The 13,427-nt window shown below is 43.8% G+C and overlaps 1 protein-coding gene across 17 annotated transcripts in view; it reads right to left on the bottom strand.

The window, feature by feature from the left end:
- Positions 1 to 13,427, bottom strand: part of DLG1 (discs large MAGUK scaffold protein 1) — an 890,153-nt gene that overhangs the window by 330,620 nt on the left and 546,106 nt on the right. The gene's annotated exons all lie outside the window — the stretch shown is intronic.

Genomic DNA, 13,427 nt, shown 5'->3' with positions numbered 1-13,427 from the left:
ACCAGGAAACACAGAAACTTGCGATGAGGAGGGAATATTAGAATGTGAGCGTAAGCGACTTGCAGATCCAGAGAACAGAGCCAGTCTCCTGTTTGAAGAAGGGGAAGCATGGTGACTAAGGAGACCATTCTGAACTTCTCTTTCCGTAGAAATTTGTTGAGATTTCGGAGGTCAGGGAACTGGTTCCATGGCCCTGGCTCTCAGAAGGGTGGATAATTCTGCTTGCAGAAGAGTGATATGATCCTTGTGTATCCAAAGAGACTTTGGTGGGGAGTCTTTTGGTACTGTGAGAAAATTCAGATGGTGTTATAATTGATAGCATCCATTGATCTGTTGTGATGTTTGACCAATGAGGCTGGAAGAGAGAGACCCGACCTCCCACTGGTAACTCTGGGTTCGGGTTGGTGGAGTGGCTGCTGTCCTCTGGTTAGTTTTCAAAAGCCGGGCCAGTTTGAGGAGGAGGTTGAGGCCTAGAAGCTCTCGGTTGTCTAGGCTGGTTTCTTTGCACTGGTCTGGATGCTCTACCACGGGGTGCTGGTGGATAGTACCTACGTGGTCTATAGTAGGGCTTTCTGGTGTCCTTCCATGCTGTGCGACGTGGAGCAGAGGAAGTATCTTGTGGGATGGTAGACAGTTGACGTAGAGTTTCAGAGTGTTCCTTGAGCTGAGCTACTGTGTCCTGAACTCGTGTTCCAAAAAGGTTATCACTAACACAAGGCAGATCTGCTAGCTTATCTTGAACTTCAGACCTGAGGTCAGGAGCTTTTAGCCAGGCCCAACGACGTGCACTGATACCAGTTGCAGCTACCCGTGAAGAGGTCTCAAAACTGTCATAGGCAGCACAGACCTCGTGCTTGCCTGCTTCCAAACCTTTGTGAATTATGTCATTTACTGAGTCCTGATACTGTTGAGGCAAAGTCTCAGATAGTTGTTGCATATTTCCAGAGGTTGTGTTGATACTGCGTCATATATAGTTGATATGATGCTATCCTGGAAACAAGCATTGAGCCTTGAAAGACTTTTCTGCCTAGAGTGTCTAAGAACTTTTGTTCTTTGCCAGGCAGAGTTGATGAATGACGGCATATTCTCTTTGATTTTTTCTGGGCGGATTCTACCACCACAGATTGGTGTGGAAGTTGGGTCCTCTAATAACCAGGGATGTGCTGCACCAGATAGGTGGTATCCATCCTTTTGTTAACTGGTGGTACTGAGCATAGGTGTTCCCACAGCCTGTGTTGCAGGCCTCTTCATGTACCGGAATTGCTAGTACCTCCTTAGGAGGGTCCACAAACTGTAGAACCTCTAAGGTCTTTTGTCTGGTATCTTCTTCTGACACTAGTTGAAAGGGAATAGTGTCAGCCATGTCCTTTACAAAATTGGTAAAAGATAAGTCCTCTGGGGGTGACTTTTTCCTGTCTTCAGGTGGGGACGGCTCAGACAGAATGTCCTCTGAAGAGGTGTCGGTGTCTCTGTCATCCCAAGAGTCTGATGGAGGGCGCGCCTTGGAGGAGAAGTATGAGGAGGCATTGATGGCATCGGTGTCTTTTGTGAAGGCATCGATGGGGAAAAGAACGGCATCGATAGAGATACCAGGATTCTCGGCCGAGAAAGTCCGGAGGGCCCTGGCATGGGTTCAGAAGGCAGAGAAGCCCCCGAGGCCTCATTGTCACCGACAGGAATCGGAGTGATAGGCTGCACTGGAAAAGCTCTGATCAGGGCATCAAGCTTCGACATCAGTGGCTGGAATATTGAAAAGTCCGGTACCGGTATCGGAGCAGGCATCGGCACCGGAAGAGTCATTGGCATTGGTTAAGGCACCGGCTTCGGTGACGGCATGGGTTCCAGCTGTGTCAATGGACGAAGATCCCGAAGAGCTTCTTTCACTGCCTGGCAGATAAATCCATCCAATTCCTCCCTTATAGCTGATGAGGTCAGAGCAGCTATAGGTGGTGGCAGAGAAGGCGTCATTGGCACTTCTACAGGTCCCTGTGGTGGCTTGATGCCTGGCACCTTTGCAGGTGGGGAACGCCTCGGACTAGTAGGCCTCGATGGCTCTTGTAGATGAGGCCTCTTAGGCAATGGCTCTCTCGGCAAAAGCAAGGCTTCTGGCGTCGATGTCAGTCGATGCCTATGACGATGCTTTTATGTTCATGTTCCGTGGTTTTTTCAAGCCCGGATGTTGATTTCACCGATGCCGCAGACGGAGTCGGTGAAAGCCGGTCTCCAGAGCTGTCAGTGCGACGTTTGCGAACGACTAATCTTTTAGATGCTCCAGCCGGAGACGACTGAGTCGACGTCGACGGTATAAGCTGTATATTGTGATGGCTCTACCGAATGACGGTATATAAAACTCAATAAATAAATAAATAAATAGCCAGCACAAAACTACACCTAGTGGATCCACAGCCAGCACAGATGACATCATACCTGCGTGAAAACGAAACTAACTTGGTCTGAATTCCTGGAAATGACTATACAGGTTTCTGCCCATAGTAACCGAGCACGTACACATGCTAAAAATTATTAATTGGCTATGAGATAATGGGCGGGCATATGCAGACATCTGTTCATTAGCTGAAGGTAACCCTTAAATTACTGTGCAAGCACGTTAGATTTTTGTGCAGGTTCAGAGCTACAACCATTGCTTTGTGTCTCGCTGCTCCAAAGAAAAGACGCATTTCTTTTATTAAACTTCTCATTGATTAGAGTCTTAGAGCTGGTCTCTATTGGTTTTATTAATCCGAGGTTTATATTCAATATTGAAGAGATGTTCCATCTTTTCTTGTCGGGCCCTCCTGCCCTTGGCGGTCATTTCAGCACATTGAGGGCAGGAAGAAACATTGTGCGACTCTCCCAAGCACAGAACACACTCGACGTGCGGGTCGGTGATCGACATTGTGCGAGGGCACTCCGGGCATTTTTTGAAGCCCATGGTCATGATGAAGGCCGGTCAGCTGTCGACGGCCTTCTGACCAAAAAATTATTTTAACCCGGATCGAAATGGGAAAAATTGTACTCACCGGCCGGTGGAGTAGGGAGACCCCTATGTAGGGGATGAAATGAGAGATTTTTAAACTTTTTTTTCTCTCACAGTAGATGTGTGAGGAATCACACAGGGCTCCTTCACCGCGATGCTAACTGCAGCGTGGAAAAACGAAGACTGAAGGGAGACCCCTGTGGCTTGAGGGATCATGGCATGCTGGGCATGCTCAGTGGGCTCAGTGTGCCAGTCAAAAGTTTCTAGAAACTTTGACAAAGTTTTCCGTGATAGGGCTCTGTCCAGTGACGTCACCCACATGAGGACTAGCATCCTGCTTGTCCTGGGATGAAGGGTAAAATCATATCATGCATATATGTTTAACAGATCCTGATCAAGAACCCAATAAACTTCAGAATCTAACAAGACACATGGAATAAAGAGTTACAGGTTTCATTGGATGACACAGATTGGGATGTTATACAACAGGTGGCTCATTCACTCTCCATGTGTGCAAGAAGGGTTTAGCTTATACATAAAATTGCTTTATATTGGAAAAAGTCTTTACATATATCACACATTGGAGGAAACAGCTGTTTGAGACTGCAGTGATAGAAAAGATCACATATACTTAGAGGGCAAAGATATAAACATGAGGACTATGTATACAATACTGGGTAAAGGTGGAAGGAAACATGTTAGAGTTTATAATTTAAGATTTTAACTGTGTTAGATATTATGAGGATCCCATTTGTCGAGTTTGTGTTATATTTAATGTGAGCTCAATTGCAGACATTTTCATACATAATGTTTTCATGTGTTCTGCATATATAAGTGTAAAAAAAAATTTTGGAAGAGAGACTGGTGGCTCTTTCATAGCTCTATTGGAGTGGTAGGTATTTTAGAACTGAGCAGTTGATTGGATGGGCAGACTAGAATGGCCATATGGTTGTCTTCTGCCATTATATTTTTTATAAGTCCTCTTTATGTTTGCATCACCTGCTCCCTGGAGACTGGAGTGCCACATGACATTTTTGTTAATATAGGTGTGCCTTAGATCTTGAAAAGGTTGGGAAACACTGCATTAATCAATTGAGTTGATTGTACATCCTTGCTAATAATATGTTTTTTTTAGTTTATTAGCTCTGCATTTGTGGCTGGTCAGAAACCCAGGTAAGAAGTCACTCTATGATCTCAATAATTTGCGGCATGTGGGCTGTGAGACCTCAGTTAGTGGAGATGCAACATCCACAGAAACCATCAGGGATTGTGGGCAGGATACTTGCCCAGAAGCAAGTTGGAACTCAGCTTGCAGATGGAAAATTACCAGGATAGGGGCATCTGCATAGGTGCATTTTGGGGGTATTTTCAGGCAAGGCCATTTTTGGTTTGCTCTATTCAGAATGAACCAAAAATCGCCTTTTTTGGTTCAGATGTTCCAGAGTACATTTATGTATAACAGTACATCACAAATGATTTAGCATTAACACAGCCCAAAATGGCAAGTCCAGAATAAAGCTTTTGGAGAAGAGACCCTCCTTAAATATTTACCATGAAGGTACGATATATAGAAAATAGGTAAAAAGTAGGTAAATCATTCCTCTTTGAAAAGAATAAAGGAAAATATTTGTTGAATGAGGGTAATTATTTCACACTAGAAATAAAACCTGAGGGTAATTTTGAGGTTATCTCATAGAATGCATATGGGTACAAAAATGTAAGCCAATTTTCTACGGATAACTCCCTTTGAAAACTCAGGACTAGAGGGACCACGAGTAAAAAAGAACACATGGACTTTGCACCTGCTTTACTTTGCTTCCCCTACCCTTGCTATACTTATTTTCCCCATGGCTACAAACTGTTAACTGTTGAGAGGACAATTTTAAGCCAAGGGAATTTACTTGGGTAATTGCTTAGTTACTAGGTAAATCCCTTTGAAAACTGTGTTCAAAATGGCTATAAGATATGAAGAGAGAACACACAAATATTTTCCACCATTTTTAAACTTTTCCCTGTGGTGATATTGTACTTTGCTTTCCCACCCAACCTATTCAACTTGGAGCTAAACAATGCATATATAATCTGTTCATGGTTTCTGCTAAATATTTTTAAGTCTCAACTATAAAACAAGTCAAACACTATACAGAATCATATGATTATAAATGCAGAAAAGGCAGGAAATGCTGCTTTATGGCCAGGAAAAGCCAGAGTTTAAATCTGGCATGTTAATCTTTCCTGAATCAAAAAAGTCAATATTGCAACATAGATTTCTTGGCTTTGTTTTTTTCTTTTCTTTTTAAGGTTTGTGGAGCTTAAGTAGAGGGTAAATCCAATTCGTAAGTTATCATATTTGTCATAGAATTACAATTTTTGTTTTTCATGAACAATGGGACCAAAAAAAACAAAATGATCAGGAAGAACATGGTAGGCAACTAGGGCTCAATCATCTTATTCCAAGGGCTCACGTCTCATGCAAGATGGCCTGCCACTAACGGCGAGCCCACTGGGGGAGACACTCATCTGCTGTAATGTCCATGTGGCCTAGGAAAGCGCACGCAGGTGCGGCTGATGAGCAAGGATCGATGACATCAGAATGCAGTGACGTCATCCGAGCACGACGCACGCCCCAATGTGCGTAGCAGCTCCTACAAAGTGCCAGCCATCTCCGATTTTCCTGCCTTTTCCACTGCGGCATGGTGCGTTCACATCCGCTCAGGACGAGCACAACACCCCCCCCCCCAAAAATTACTCGCGATCGAAAAAAAGGGGGGGTGAGGAAGACGAGAGGAAGCACCTACAAAAATACAGCAAATTTAGATCAACATAAGGGGGTGGGGGGTAGCGGCGACAGAGGAGCTGCGCACACGCTTATCAAAGCATGGCCAATGCTAGACCAAAGACCAGGTGGAGGGCAGCATGAACTGGCCCGACTGCAGCAGCCGAGCCTGGCCCTTTACAGGGCCTGGCCGCCCGAAGTGCTGGAGGGTGGAACCAGAGTCAGCAGAGGTCAGGCATCCAGGCAGAAGGAAGCTGCTCAGGGACAGATGCGGGTACCCACGCGGAGATCCTAGGCAGACAAGATTGCCCATTCATCTCCCCCCACCCCCCAGCCTGAACATGGCCAGCCGACGCAGCAGCAGGGACTAACGGGCATTGAAAATCACGCAGGTCAGTTCGTTATCCAGCAACCGTCTGGTGCAATGCCTGAGACAGAGCATGTCCCCAGACGCAACGGGAATACCGAGACCACACTGAGTGGTCCTGGTAAGGTATGCTGCAGCACACGGCCCCAGGATGGGGCCCGACTTGGACAGGTATAAGGAGTGGGCAGGCAGAGGGCACCAGTTTTTCTGCGGCACACAATTGGCCGCAAGTGAATAACCCCCCCAGTCCCGCTATTTAATTATGAGTGGGCAGAACTGACCCAGAGTCCATACACGCCTTGATACCCAGGGGGATTTTACTCCAGACTTGCTGGCAAAGTCGCAAATGCCATTCCACAGCAAGCATGGGGATTCTGGGGCTCGCCAGGGCAATCCTGTGTGGGGCTGTTGGCCGAAGTCATCCATTCCAGAGCCGAAACGAACATTTGAGGACAGCGAGAAGAGCAAGCCATGGCGGCATAGGGGGCGATCCAGCATCAGCAGAGGTGGTATCATATCCTGCCACACAAGAAAGAAGCGAGATTCAATAGATGAGCCAACCCAGGCGAATTCAGGAAGCAGTGCCAGAGAGCCAGTGAGGGACATAATGGGTGAGTCAGAAAGCCCCTCAGAGGCGAACTTCTGCGATAAAAAAAGAGATAAAATTAAGGTCGGGAAAAAACAAGAAAAAAATCAAGAGCCAAGAACAAATTGGATTCTAGTACATTCTTCATCAGACGATAACCAGGACAAGCCGGAAGCGGGAGAAGAAGAATCCAGAGGCCCACCAGCTTTGACAACTCTATCAATTATGGGAGAGCATTCCTAAAGATATGAGGAAGAAAATTTAAAAAACGGACTTACATAGATATTTTTAGAATTCTCGAAGGAATTCAAGTGTCAAAAAAGGAGACAAGAAGCGTGACCACGCTCCAGGCTCCGACAAACCGATTACAAGAAATATTATAAATTGGACAACAGCATTCCAAAGGATGACTAGTGTTATGGGACACGAAGACCCATCTCAGTACAGACTTATGTTCAGCTATGCGGACACCATATTGGAAGGATACTAATGAAACAGGAGAGTTAGGGCATCCCAACAGAGAGGGTTCCATTAAAAGCAAACATAGTCCATATGCCTATATGTAAAAAATCACCAAAGCTAATTATTTCCGAATTATCTCAAACAACTGAAAAGCAGGTTGTTAAAACAAACAAAAAACACACTTTGAAATGTCTGTATGCCAATGCCAGAAGTCTAAGAAGTAAGATGGGAGAGTTAGAGTGTATAGCAGCAAATGATGAGATTGACATAATTGGCATCACAGAAACCTGGTGGAAGGAGGATAACCAATGGGACAGTGCTATATCAGGGTACAAATTATATCGCAATGATAGGGAGGTTCAACTTGGCGGGGGTGTGGCACTTTATGTCCGGGAGGGTATAGAGTCCAACAGGATAAAGATCATACAAGAGACTAAATGCTCAGTAGAATCTATATGGGTAGGAATCCCATGTGTGTTGGGAAAGAGTATAGTGATAGGAGTATACTACCATCCACCTGGGCAAAATGGTCAGACAGATGATGAAATGCTAAGAGAAATCAGGGAAGCAAACCAATTTGGCAGTGCAATAATAATGAGAGATTTCAATTACCCAAATATTGACTGGGTAAATGATGATATCTCCTTTGGCCGTTATTTCTAAGAAAGAGCCTGAAAATACCGGCTGATTCAGAATCTGTCATACCCTTACGGGGCCTCAGTTAATGACAGCTTACCAGAATATGAGTGTTTGTGTAGTACTCCTCTTTCGATTGCGCAGGTGCGGAAGGAGTGCGCTCATGGCCAAGACAGACACTGAATCAGCGTGTCGGCTTCCCCCAGTGCATCCCACTAGTTTCCTGTTATTGGGATTCGGTTTCCAAGGAAAGTACTATTTCAACAAGTGCATGCCCATGGGCTGTGCGGTACCATGCAAATGTTTTGAAGCATTCAGTACATTGCTCTATTGGGTCACGGCACAGCAAGCTGGGACAAACAACATACTGCATTAGAAAAACATAAGAAGTTGCCATGCTGGGTCAGACCAAGGGTCCATCAAGCCCAGCATCCTGTTTCCAACAGAGGCCAAACCAGGCCACAAGAACCTGGAAAATACCCAAATACCAAGAAAATCCCATGCTACTGATGCCAGTAATAGCAGAGGCCATTCCCTAAGTCAACTTGATTAATAGCAGTTAATGGACTTCTCCTCCAAGAACTTATCCAAATTGAACCCAGCTACACTAACTGCACTAACCACATCCTCTGGCAACAAATTCCAGAGCTTAATTATGCGTTGAGTGAAAGAATTTTCTCCGAATAGTCTTAAATGTGCTACTTGCTAACTTCATGGAGTGCCCCCTAGTCCTTCTATTATCCGAAAGTGTAAACAACAGATTCATATCTACTCATTCAAGATCTCTCATGATTTTAAAGACCTCTATCATATCCCCCCCTCAGCCGTCTTTTCTCCAAACTGAACAGCCCTAATCTCTTCAGCCTTTCCTCATAAAGGAGTTGTTCCATCCCCTTTATCATTCTGGTTGCCCTTCTCTGTACCTTCTCCATCGCAACTATATCTTTTTAGAGATGTGGCAACCAGAATTGTACATAGTAGTCAAGGTGTGGTCTCACCATGGAGCAATACAGAGGCATTATTACATTTTCCATTTTATTAGCCATTCCCTTCCTAATAATTCTTAACATTCTGTTTGCTTTTTTGACTGCTGCAGCACACTAAATATTATCCACTATGATGCCTAGCTCTTTTTCCTGGGTGGTAGCTCCTAATATGGAACCTAGCATCGTGTAACTACAGCAAGGGTTATTTTTCTCTATATGCAACACCTTGCACTTGTCCACATTAAATTTCATCTGCCATTTGGATGCCCAATCTTCCAGTCTTGCAAGGTCCTCCTGTAATGTATCACAATCTGCTTGTGATCTAACTACTCTGAATAATTTTGTATTACCCACAAATTTGATAACCTCACTTATTGTATTCCTTTCCAGATCATTTATAAATATATTGAAAAGCACCAGTCCAAGTACAGATCCCTGAGGCACTCCATTGTTTACCCTTTTCCACTGAGAAAATTGACCATTTAATCCTACTCTCTGTTTCCTGTCTTTTACCCAGTTTCTAATCCATGAAAGGACATTGCCTCCTATCCCATGACTTTTTAGTTTTCTTAGAAGCCTCTCATGTGGGACGTTGTCAAACGCCTTCTGAAAATCCAAATACACTACATCGACCGGTTCACCTTTATCAACATGTTTATTAACCCCTTCAAAAAAATTAAGCAGATTTGTTAGGCAAGACTTCCCTTGGGTAAATCCATGTTGACTGTGTTCCATTAAATCATGCCTTTCTATATGCTCTATGATTCTGATCTTTAGAATACTTTCCACTATTTTTCTTCTTGGCACTGAAGTCAAGCTCACTGGTCTTTACATAAGAACAAGAAATTGTCATGCTGGGTCAGACCAAGGGTCCATCAAGCCCAGCATCCTGTTTCCAACAGAGGCCAAACCAGGCCACAAGAATCTGGCAATTACCCAAACACTACTGATGCAATTAATAGCAGTGGCTATTCCCTGAGTCAACTTGTTTAATAGCCGTTAATGGACTTCTCCTCCAAGAACTTATCCAAACCTTTTTTGAACCCAGCTACACTAATTGCACTATCCACATCCTCTGGCAACAAATTCCAGAGCTTTATTGTGCGTTGAGTGAAAAAGTATTTTCTCAGATTAGTCTTAAATGTGCTACTTGCTAACTTCATGGGATGCCCCCTAGTCCTTCTATTGTTTTAGTTTCCTGGATTGCCCCTGTAGCCCTTTTTAAATATTGGGGTTACATTGGCTACCCTCCAGTCTTCAGGTACATTGGCTACCCTCCAGTCTTCAGGTACAATGGATGATTTTAATGACAGGTTACAAATTTTAACTAATAGATCAGAAATTTCATTTTTGAGTTTCTTCAGTACCCTAGGATGCATACCATCCGGTCCACGTGATTTGCTACTCTTTAGTTTGTCAAGCTGGCCTACTACATCTGCCAGGTTTCACAGTGATTTGGTTCAGTTCATCTGACTCATCACCCTTGAAAACCATCTCCAGAACCCGTATCTCCCCAACATCCTCATTTGTAAACAGAGGAGCAACGAATTCATTTAGTCATTTTCCAATGGCCTTATCTTCCTTAAGAGCCCCTTTAACCCCTTGGTCATCTAACAGTCCAACCAACTCCCTCACAGGTTTCTTGCTTCAGAAATATTTTTTAAATTTTTTATTAGTTTTTGCCTCTACGGCAAACTTCATTTCAAATTCTCTCTTAGCCTGCCAAGTTCAGTGTTTTACACTTAACTTGACAATGCCTATGCTTTTTCCTATTTTCTTCAGATGTATCCTTCATCCAATTTTTGAAGGATTTTTTTTTTTTTTTGCTAAAATAGCCTCTTTCACCTCAACTTTTAACCATGCTGTTACCATTTTGCCTTCCTCCCACTTTTCTTAATGCGTGGAATACATCTGGACTGCGCTTCTAAGATTATTTTTAAACAATGTCCACGCCTGTTGCACACCTTTAATCTTTGCAGCTCCACCTTTCAGTTTTTTCTAACTATTTTCCTCATTTTATCAAAGTTTCCCTTTTGAAAATTTAGTGTTAGAGCTGTCGATTTACTTATTGTCCCCCTTCCAGTTATTAGTTTAAATTTAATAATGTTACGATCACTAATTGCCAAGTGGCCCCACCACCGTTACCTCTCTCACCAAATCCTGCGTTCCACTAAGAATTAAATCTAAAATAGCTCCTTCTCTCGTTGGTTCCTGAACCAACTGTTCCTTGAAGCAGTCATTTATTATATCCAGGAACTTTATGTCTCTAGCAAGTCCTGATGTTACATTTACCCACTCAATATTAGGGTAATTGAAATCTAAATGAGGAGGAAGCATAAACCTTGCACATTAGCAAGTAACACAAAACGCTGGTGCAGGATAAATGGTGTATTTTAATAGCAGTTCCAAATGGCAAAGAATAATACTGTTTATAAACAGTATTATTCTTTGGTGGTTTAACATTTATCCTGCACCAGCGTTTTGTGGTAATTGAAATCTCCCATTATTATTGGGCTGCCAAATTGGTTAGCTTCCCTGATTTCTCTTAGCATTTCATCGTCTGTCTGACCGTTTTATTCAGGTTGATGGTAGTATACTCCTCTCACTATACTCTTATCCAACACACATAGTAGAATCTATATGGGTAGAAATCCTGAGCATTTAGTCTCTTCTATGATCTTTATCTTGTTGGACTCTATACCCTCCCGCACATAAAATGCCATACCCCCACCAAGTTGATCCTCCCTATCATTGCGATATAATTTGTACCCTGATATAGCACTGTCCCATTGGTTATCCTCCTTCCACCAGGTCTCTGTGATGCCAATTATGTCAATCTCATCATTTACTGCTATACACTAACTCTCCCATCTTACTTCTTAGACTTCTAGCATTGGCAATCAGACATTTCAAAGTGTGTTTTTTGTTTGTATTAACAACCTGCTTTTCAGTTCTTAGGGATAATTTGGAAATCTTAAGCTCAGGTGATTTTCTTTTATATATAAGCACATGGTCTACGTTTGCTTTTATTGGACCCTCTCTGTTGGGATGCCCTAACTCTCCTGTTTCATTAGTATCCTTCAAGGATACATTCCTCCAAACCATGCACTGCTGACTGTTGGCTTTCTCCCTTGTTCTAGTTTAAAAGCTGCTCTATCTCCTTTTTAAAAGTTAGTGCCAGCAGCTTGGTTCCAACTCTGGTTAAGGTGGAGCCCATCCTTTCAGAAAAGTCTCCCCCTTCCCCAAACATTTCCCCAGTTCCTTACAAAACTGAATCTCTCTTCCCTGCACAATCGTCTCATCTACGCACTGAAACTCTGGAGCTCTGCCTGCTTCTGGGGACCTGCATGTGGAACAGGAAGCATTTCAGAGAATGCCACCCTGGAGGTTCAGGATTTCCGCTTTCTACCTAAAATCCTAAATTTGGCTTCCAGAACCTCTCCCCCACATTTTCCTATGTCGTTGTGCCCACATGTACCAGGACAGCCGGCTCCTCCCCAGCACTATCTATAATCCTATCTAGGTGACGCGTGAGGTCTGCCACCTTCGCACCAGGCAGGCAAGTTACCAGGCGATCCTCACGTCCACCAGCCACCCTATCTACATTTCTAATAACTGAATCACAAACCATGATGGCCGACCTAACCCTTCCCTCCTGTGCAAGAGGACAATACATCACCTGGAGAGCAGGTCCTAGCTACAGGATCACTTCCTGCTACACCAATTATCTTGATCATTTCCTCTGTCGGTCCCAAGAACTCGTAGACTAGCTCTCGATTACTGCATACATTCTACAAATTAGCTTCACAATTCGGAGTCCAAATAGCGCACGAGAAAACCAATTAAATTTTTGGCATAGAACAACTCCAACCATATGGTGTCCAGGCTCCCTTGAAACAAACTACACGACATACAGACCAGCCTGGAGCAGGCGATGTTGGCAAAGAAAATGGCATTGTTGAACTGTAGTTGCTCATAGGCATGCTTAACTTCGCATGTCGAGTCATACCCATGGGTAGGGCCTTTTTGAGGTGGTTAACCACAAGCACTGCGGGCGTTTCTCATCCAAAACATTGCATCAGAATTACACAGTCTGAGAAGGATGATTTGGTCTTACGGTCATCCTGCCTGAAAAAATTCAACGGAACATCGGTATGGCAGGACCCTCCTGTTTCCAACCACGATCTTGGCATCTACACAGATGCATCAGGAGAGTGGGGTTTTGGCATTTACTGGCAGGGATAGTGGGCGGCAGAGCAATGGCCTGCCACCTGGAAACACGCAGGATTATCCCGCGTCACTTTCTTAGAGCTCTTTCCCATTTTGGTTGCCTTTGTTATATGAGGAGAAAAATTGCGATATAAACATATTATCTTTTGGAGCGACGGCATGTCAGTGGTACAGGTACTTAAACAATCCACTAAGTGTCACAGAATAGCCGAGTTACTGAGGGAGGTAATACTCACCAGTTTGGGTTCAACATGACAATAAGGGTGTTCCACGTCCCTGGGGTGCAGAATGGTGTTGCCGATGCCTTGTCTAGAGCTAAGTGGGATTTGTTTTGAAAACAGGTTCCCGGAGCCAACAAAGAAGGCATGGCAGTGCTGAAGCGATTGTGGAATTTTAGGACAATGCCA

Source organism: Rhinatrema bivittatum, chromosome 9, assembly GCF_901001135.1.
Source record: "Rhinatrema bivittatum chromosome 9, aRhiBiv1.1, whole genome shotgun sequence".
Taxonomy (NCBI): Eukaryota; Metazoa; Chordata; class Amphibia; order Gymnophiona; family Rhinatrematidae; genus Rhinatrema; species Rhinatrema bivittatum.
Note: the sequence above shows the minus strand (reverse complement) of the source record. Positions and strands in the feature narration are given on the sequence as shown.